At 36.6% G+C, this 9,242-nt stretch overlaps 1 pseudogene; it reads left to right on the plus strand.

Annotated features, from left to right (window-relative positions):
- Positions 1-348: 348 nt before the first annotated feature.
- The window catches only part of LOC102468957 (heterogeneous nuclear ribonucleoprotein A3-like), a 24,860-nt pseudogene continuing 15,966 nt past the window's right edge, over positions 349-9,242 (plus strand).

Here is a 9,242-nt window from a genome sequence, read left to right on the forward strand (position 1 = left end):
CAAAATCATACTTTTCAAAATCTTTAGAATTTCTCTTGCTGCGGGACCAGCAGTTAGCGTAATGGCTATGTCACTGAACTCCCATGTAGTTGACTGCAGTTCAAGACCTGAACCCTGTGGCTTATACTCATGCCGGGCACGTGTGCATGTATGTCCAAGATCCCAAGAGAATAATGGAGGAGAAGGGATTGCAGCATGGCCATCCCTCCTAGGGGGTGATTTCTCACTTTCTGTCTCTCTGTCTATCTCTCTCTGTCTCTCTGGCAAGCGCACGCACCCTGTACAAAAATCTCTCCAAAAAAAAGAGAAGAATTTCTACTGTTGACTGTTTAGATAAAATGTTGCATGATGTTCCCACGTCTTGTAACTTCCGACGCAAGTGAGTAAACTATCCCAGTTATGAGTACTAAAGCCAGATAACTCAAAATATTTTATATTTTGGTTTGTCATTATTACATTTTTGTTTTTTCATTTTTATGTTTTACTTTCTCTGTTTGTAGGAATTTTGATGTTTAATATTTCTATGAGTAGGAAAAACTCATTTTAGGAGAGAACCCAAAGAATGTGTCTACCAGGACAAAATCTTACATGGGAATTAGGCAGGAGAAAGATCTGAAAACAGTGATAAATTGGTAAGCTAGCTCATAAGTGTAAATGACATTTGAGAATGTCTGGAGCCTAAATGAAGGAGATATGGCAAATATTACATTTACCAAGAGGTAGAAAAGTAAAGCCAAAGGCAATGATTGTTCAACAGCCACAGACAGTTGGAGATCATGTTACAGATGAAAAACTAAAGCTCAGAAATAAAGTGTCTGACCCCACATTGTGGAGTCACTTCATAGTGCTGCCTCAGGTGGCCATGCGGTGGGGAAGCCTTTGAAACCCAGATTTTGAAAGCTGATTTTAACATATATATTACAAGAGGCAAGTAGAGAATCACAGAGGAGGCAAGATAAAGAGAAAAAAAATCTTCAATTTTTCCTTGAATTCTCTAAAATAAAGTTTAAGTTTTCTACTCTCACTCCACAAAGAGGTAGCAGCATGTTGGAGTGAAAAGTTTTGAATGGACAACAAAATATGACTGGTCAGCATCTGGGGCTGATAGAAAAGGAAGAGGAAAAACATGACTGGTCAGCATCTGGGGCTGATAGAATCACATTTTCACTAGGGGGTGGTATCACTGTATAGCAAGGACTGCTTAGACTATGGCTCAGTCTCTGTGCTTGTCTTCACACCAGTGACTGAGAGTCTAAACTATCCCTACAACCTATCCCTCTGCCCATAGGCATATCTCAAGATGGTGAGTAGGTAGTTTAATCAGAAGGGGACAATAAATATTGTCTATTTAAAGAAATGGGTGAGAATTGAGAAACGCAGAAATACAGGCAGAAAATAATTAAGATCAGCTAATGTTTTTCTGTAATTTTTGCTTAATTAAAAAAATAAAACAAAATTGCACACTACACACGAAGGTACAAAAATAAAGAATAAGAACCTTCTATATTTAACCACTTTCTATCAAATGCCAGGCTCTCATTGTTTGTTGTTGTTGTCATTCTTTTTCATTTTTTAATTATAATTATTTTTGTTTTATACATTCAATCGTTATACATAATTTAGCTTGTCTAGAGAATTTACCCAACATGAAATACACCTCAGACCAGTCCAGATGAAAATACCATACACATGATCATCAATAGGTATTAAAACATTTCAGTGTTCCACAAATGTCTTTCCTCTATTTTTAATCCCTGACTACTTTCCTTACACTCTTCTCTTCTCCCACCTCCTTCCACACTGTCTCCAGTGTTCATAACTATTTTCAATGCTGTTTTGTCCTCCAATATTCCAGTCTCTACCATAGAGTGCGGACAGTCAGTATATGTCAAGGTGAGACATACAATGTCTCTCTTTCATAACCTGACTCGCTTCACTCAGCAATAAATTTTCCATATGCATCCATTTTCTATCAAATGCCAGGGTCTTCTTGTTTTTTATGGCTGAATAATATTCCATGGAGTATATGTATTACACTTTTTCAATCCTTTCTTCTGTTTGTGAACAGCTGGGTTGGTTCCATGTTTTAGCGATTGTGAATAATGCCACAATAAACATAGATGTGCAAGTACTCATAGATGAGCATTTTCCTGTTCTTTGGATAGATGCCCAGAAGTAGAATTGCTAAATCATATGGTGGTTCTATTTTTAGGTCTTTAAGGAACCTCCATATTGTTCTCCACAGTGGCTGGACCAATTTACAGTTCCACCAATAGTGTAGGAGAGTTCCCCTTTCACCACACCCCTGTCAGAACTAACCATTTTTTGTTTTTTTAATCTTTGCCATTCTGACCGGGGATTTGTGACCAGGGATTAGGTGATATCTCATTGTGGTTTTGACCTGCATCTGCCTTATGGAGATGTGTTGACCACTTTTTCATATGCTTTTTGGCTGTTTGTATGTCTTTCTTAGGGAGTTGTTTATTCAGTTCTTTTTCCTATTTTTTAATTGGGATAATCATTTTTTTCTGGGTATGTCATTTGAGTTCCCTGTGTGTTCTGGTTATCAGCCCCTTATCTGGGGTATAGTTTACAAAAATGTTCTCCCATTCTAAGTGTTGCCTATTTACACTAATTACTGTGTTCTTTGCTGTGCAGAAACTTAGTATGATGTAATTCCACTTGCTTATTATTGGGATTATTCCCTGTTTGGAGGAGAGAGGTCTTATTTAAGAAATCGTTAAAAAAATCGTGCCCTACACTGCTGTTTCCAATAGTTTCCCCAGTAATTTTTCCTTCAGTAGTTTTATAGTTTGAGGTCTTAGGTTTCAATCTAAGGTCAGTTCATTTTTTTCAAAATCTAAATATTACAGCCAGCCTGTGGTGAGATGGTTAAGATGGCTGGATCCCACATCGCCAACTACATGGTGTAGATGGTGACTGCACTGAGTCAAGTTCAGACTCAGTGGCTTGAAAAACATGCCAGTCTTGTGTATGCCCAAAATCCAATAGGAGGGAAAAATGGAGAAAGAATTTTGGGTATATGCAGTTCCTACAAGGGACTCCCCTCTCCACAACCCTCAAAAGCACATGTGTCCTCTGGGAAAAAAAATATTAAATACAACAGATCATTTTAGTTTGGATAAATTAACTTGATATGTGTCCAGTTAGAACTGAAGACCTTTCTTACTTGTGGTTTTGTCAGTGCTTAATCACTATAGATATAATACTATGTTCTTTGCTATGATAAAACTATTACACTTGCCTAAAATCATTCTCTTCACCAGACTTTCTTTTTATCTTGCTTTACCAGAAATCAAAATCATTGCAATATGTGATGGCCTTGCCTAAGGCATTTCCTCTAAAAATTTCTCTGATAAAATGTGTGTTATTTAGGAGGGACAGAAACATCCTCAGTTCTCTTCAGAACAGCAGCCCTAATTTGTTCACAGAGATTTTCAGTTTCCACTTTTGAAAGGGCAGTAACAGCACCCAAGGGAGAAATTCTGAGGAAGTTAGTTTCACTGGAACCAGGCTATGCTTAGCCTTGATAAGCCCTTACCTAGCTTAATAGCACAATTTGTAGAACTATGATGAATATTCTCAGAAAATATTTAGTTAAAGTACAGTTCTATTAGAAGGAGGGCACTTTTGGAATTTTCAAATGCAGTTTGAAGTTACTATTTTGCTATTAGAAGGAGGAAACTTTTGTAATTTTCAAATGCAGTTTGAAGTTACTATTTTGAAAATTGATTGAAAAATGACTTTATCATTTATGTATCTTAAAGCTACAGTACTCTTCAAAGACTGTTTTATAAAACTCTACTCTAGGAGTTAGCAATTTACAACCAGACAGCCAGTCTAGATGCTGCCTGTTTTATAGGACACCCTGACTCTCATTTGTTTATGGATTGCTGGTGCTTGCTTTCCCCAGACAAAATCAGTCACAAAAGAGTTGAGTGATTGCAACAGAGACATGTGGCCAGCAACAGCAAAAATATCCACTGTATGCCCCTTTAAAGAAAATGGTGGCCAAGCCAACTCTAGTTCTTTGGGATATTAATAGGCATTACCTAATCAAAAGCTTTGGGAGATACTCAAATAAGTAAAATGAAGATTTTCTATAAGATTTCTGATACTAAATCTCCAATAGGTGCTGGGAGTATTAGATGTCTCAAAAATCAATTTGAGACCAAAAAAAAAAAAAAATCCTTTTCTCATGGAATATCTTGAAGGCCCTATTTTCTATAGAACTTCTTGAGAGAATGCTACAACATTTGTTCGATTGAAAGGTTTATTAATAACGTATCTGCTAAATGCCAAATATTAGCTATCCAAAGATACATAGAAAAACAATCTTTGCTCTCAAAGAGCTCACTATTAGAAATTCAGATGTTAAATAAGTAATTGTATTTCCTTTAGGAAGTGATAAATTAGGGCATATAAATGATCAGCATTGGTTCAAAGAAACCAATGCTGGCTGGGTAAAAGTTGAAAATCATAGGAAAGGTATGGAGGAAAAGTACTTCAAGCATGCTTTGAATAATATACAGAAATTTACCATACATGAAATATAGAGAATGTAGTCCCAGATAGTGAGAACGATATTTTCAAAAAATGCAATTTTTGTTTTGAAAACTATAAGGACTTTTCCTTTGAGAAGTCAAGAAGAAACTTTGTTGAAGAACTTAGGCAAAGTTCGTATCCCTAACCTTGAGCGTGTATAAAAGGCCTATGAGAACAGCAGAATGACCACAATAGAGAAACATAGTATCACATACTAGCACCATGCAAAATGATGAAATAAATCAGGAAAGTTCCTATTTCCTCAAAACAAGAGGTTAGAAACTAAAATTCAGAGATAACACAGGAGATTTTAAGTGATGATTATAGCTTTTTTTTTTAAGTTTTGATTTTTTTTTTTTGAGAGGTTTTTGTTTTTTAGTTTTGTTTTATTTTTGCTATAGGGTGCATGCACTCGCCAGAAAGACGGAGAGAGACAAAGAGACAGAAAGTGAGAAGTCACCCCCTGGGGGTAAGGACCATGCCGCAATCCCTTCTTCTCTGTTCTCCTCCTCTCAGGATCTTGGGCACGCACGCATATGCGGCTGGCATGAGTTTAAGCCACCGGGTCTGGGACTCGAACTGCTGTTGATTACATGGGAGTCCAGCGACATAGCCATTACACTAACCGCTGGTCCCTGATTATAGCTTTTGTGTATCAATTTTTAACTTCTTTTTAATATAATGAATGGAGAAATTAGTTGAAAGTATGAATGTTGCCAGGTAAAAAGGAGAATTTTGATTTTAGAAAAAGTATGTACATTTTATGAAAAGGTATTCCAAATTCTGTCTGGTAAACTGCAAATTTCCAGTATTAGCCTGAATGCATTTGGAAGACCAACCAACAAGAACACATGACACAGAGCTTGGCATGATACACAGCTAAAGATGGGGGAAAAGCTAGAAAAAAAAAAAAGAACAAAATGCTTTGGAAACTACAAATAAGCTAAAGGTGAGCAGACCCTATAAATAGTGAAACCTCAAATAAGCTAAAGGCAAGCAGACCCTATAAATAGTTGGCTACTATTATACTTAATATTCTGTGTTTCAAGATGATGACAAAGATATAATATGGACTGCTATGCAAAGATCTAGAAACATTAACAAATACACTTTTTGTTCATAATTTTCGAAGTTTGCATTAATTTTCAAAACATTTTTTTCTCTTTAGTTACATTGTTTTTTCTCCTGATATTCTTCCTACCTCTCCAGCTGACCTCTAAAGCATCCACCTCTTGGCTTTTCCAGTTTTCCCCCCTTTATAAAGCATATTGCTCTGAGATGAAAAACTGATGGATTTACCAATTTTCTCTTCTTCGCCACTCCTCTGTGTTGGTTGCTTGTTTGTCTACAAATATATTAATCACTCTCTGGTTCTAAATAAATTGTTACTCAACCCTGCCTCCTTTCCTCTTGCTTTTCATTCCTATGAACTCAGATAGGAGAAATTCCCCCTCAATTCCTCTGCTATGCACTGCTCACTTTCACTTTACCCTTAGTCCAGTTTCTTTCTACACCACTCCACTGAAACTCATTCTTACCATTAGTGGTAACGTCATTGCCAGCTATTAGAGTTTTTACTCTTCCCTTATACCGCTTTATCAGAAACAGTTGACAATAATAAAAACAGGCTTCTTCATGAGACTCAGCTCCTCTAGTTCCAGTGACTTTGACCTTACTGTTTCTTTTCCTCCATCTCCTCTCATCAGTACATCTCATCTTCCTCAAAGTTCTTTCCTCTTTTCCATACTTTACTTTCTTAGAATCCTTTTCCTTTCTTTTTTTCTTCTAATTTCCAGAGGGCAGGTGAGCTCACGAGAAAGAGAGAAAGAGCCACCCAATCGGGTGTCATCATATCCCAATACATTTTCCTCCATTCCTCCTTCTGGTCAGGATTTTGGAGATGTGTGTGCTAAGCATGTTTTTTCAAACCTTGGGGGCCAGAAATCAAACCCCAGCCAGCCATATGGGACCCAGGTTCCTATGCACACTGCTTAACCAATACTCTAGAGACCTGATCCTATCATCCTTTCCTAGGTCTTCATTCTCTCATACCAGGCTGTCATAAACCAAACTAGACTTTATTGTTGTCCTCTCCTTTCTTTCATGCATACTTTAAGTTGCCCATGGATTATTTTATCGAGACAAATATCACTTCATCAGAGCAACAGCAAGAATACTGAAAGTCTGTATAGAATGGTGTACTTTTTTTCGAAGCACTTTTAGGACTGCCAAATGGATAATATTCACTGTCTTGCTTATATTATTAAACTTATTTTATAGACTCCGAGAGTGTAAAAGAGTTACCCAGAATCACACCATTTCTAAGGATTTCTCTTTTTTTACATTTTTTTATTTCAATTTCTTTTATACATTCAACCACATTATTTAGCTTACAAAGTGAATATTTCAACAGGTGAACATTTCTCCCTAGTCCAGTTGATAAAACTATAAAATATCTTCAACAGATAATACCACATTTCTTTGTCCCATTAATGCTTTGCCTCTCTATTTTTCTTCTAAATGTCCCTCCTCAGACCCTCCTCTTTATCTGGTACTTACATCCATATGCTGTGTTTCTATATCTTTTAGTCAATCAGTTTCAGTCATAGTGTGGGGACACCTGGTATATATTAAGTGGGGACATACAGTGTCTAAGGACTTCTAAGGGGCGAAGATGATATGAGCTTTTTGACCTCCTAATTTTAGACAGCTGCCTTCATACCACTCCTCTGGACCAAAGCTCTGAGTCCGGAGCACCTGGCACATTATCAACTGTGCTTTACCCGTCCATCTCATTTCCCCTGCACATGTTGGTAAAACTGCTAAGAGAGCACCTCGCAGAGTGTAAGCACTATGTAAATTTTGTTATTATTTCCACAGGCATCTTTCTTACATTAGCATGTGTCTCACAGCTTCACATTTTTGTCCATACCTTTCTTGTCCCCTCTTCTTTATTTTCTGAATTTATGTAAAAGAGTATACTGGATTGTCTAACGGCTCCCGTACCAGAAATGTATTGCTTCTTCATCAGTTCATGTTATCACATGTGTGCTTATTCGGTTTGCGAATACGTCTTCCTCACTAATCTCTTTTTCTTGAGGCAGGTTGTGATTTATTTTTTAAATTTTTTCCGGAGGGCACATGTACTCACCAGAGAGAGAGAGAAAGAGAGACAGAGAAAGAGAGAGCTAAAGTGAGAAAGCATCCCCACACATACCACGTGTAGGATGGTCACACCACAATTCCTTCTCCTCCATTTCTCCCTCCTTTGAGGATTTTGGGCACATGCCTGACATGTTTTTCAAGCCACCAGGTGTGGGACTCAAACTGCATGTGGGATCTGGCCTCTCTTACCACCATGCCACCAGCTGACTCCAGGTTTTAAAATTATTTTCTCCCCTTTCCTATACGAGAAGACTGATTTGCACATTTTATGTGTATGAAATATGCCTCTTGATATGTATATTACTATCCCTATTTTACAAATTCTTGTATAGTCTTAGTAGAAAGTCTATGCAACTTAACTAGAGTTCAACCATTTTATTAAAAGATGAGCTGGACTCGGTGTCATGCACTAGCTAGAAATTATCTAAGTTTTGCAAGTCAGTGGAGAAGACAGTTATATAAACAGATTTCAATTATGCTGTATGTAAATCCCAGACAACTTCTTATTTTCAAAATGTAACTGATAATACAGTGACTGTTATTAATATTTACCCATTCCTTGTGTCATATTTTAAATTTTATTAAAAAGTTGTTATTGTTCATATTTATTTTAGGGCTCCTGTTTTTACATCTTGTGTTTTTTTGGACTGTCCTAATTTGCACATTTCAGATAAATTTATTTTTGTGAAGTTTTAAAGAACACTAATAAAATTATAATTCTAAAAATACTATGTTCTCATTGTTGACTCTTTTGAATATGAAAATATAAAAGAAAATAAAAATCACCCATATTTATCTCACTCTTAAGATCACAATTCTTAGTAATTTAATGTGCTAGCATACTGTTTTTTCATCTACATATGACAAAAATTAGATCATGGTGATTTTTTTTTATTTCAATTTATTTATTTGCATTCATCCACTGTACATTATTACAGCATACAAAATGAGATTTTCTATCCAGAGTACACTGTATATTGTCTCAATCAAGCACATCAACAAACATGTTATTGTCAGCAAATGATCTTCCATTTCTTGCTTTCTGTATGTTTTGCTTTTTACCCCCATTCTTGATTCCCTATCTCTTACCCTCTGCCATCTCCCACTCTCCTCCCACACTGTCTCTGGTATCTATGTTTGCTTTCTATACTGTTTCCCCCCACATTTTATGGAATCATCAAAGACCCTAATCAATCCAAATACCCTCATAGCAAACACAGGTGACACACACATTTCCATGAACACAAGTCTAACTTTACGCATCCTATAAAATAGCACCCAGCTGGGGCTACATATCCTACTGCAGTCATTGAACAGATATATTTTTTTTCCTGAAACTTTTTTTTTGTTAACTCAATTTACATTCCTTCCCTAAGCATCATCACAGCACACAAAATGCAATCTCCCATCCAGTACACACTGCATAGTGATTCAATCATGCACATTATAAAAAATTTTCCAATTCTAGTTCCTAGAATTATTTCCACCCCTTTCTGACCCTCTGTCCCTTC

Source organism: Tupaia chinensis, unplaced genomic scaffold (assembly GCF_000334495.1).
Source record: "Tupaia chinensis unplaced genomic scaffold, TupChi_1.0 Scaffold000097_1, whole genome shotgun sequence".
NCBI classification, from domain to species: Eukaryota; Metazoa; Chordata; class Mammalia; order Scandentia; family Tupaiidae; genus Tupaia; species Tupaia belangeri.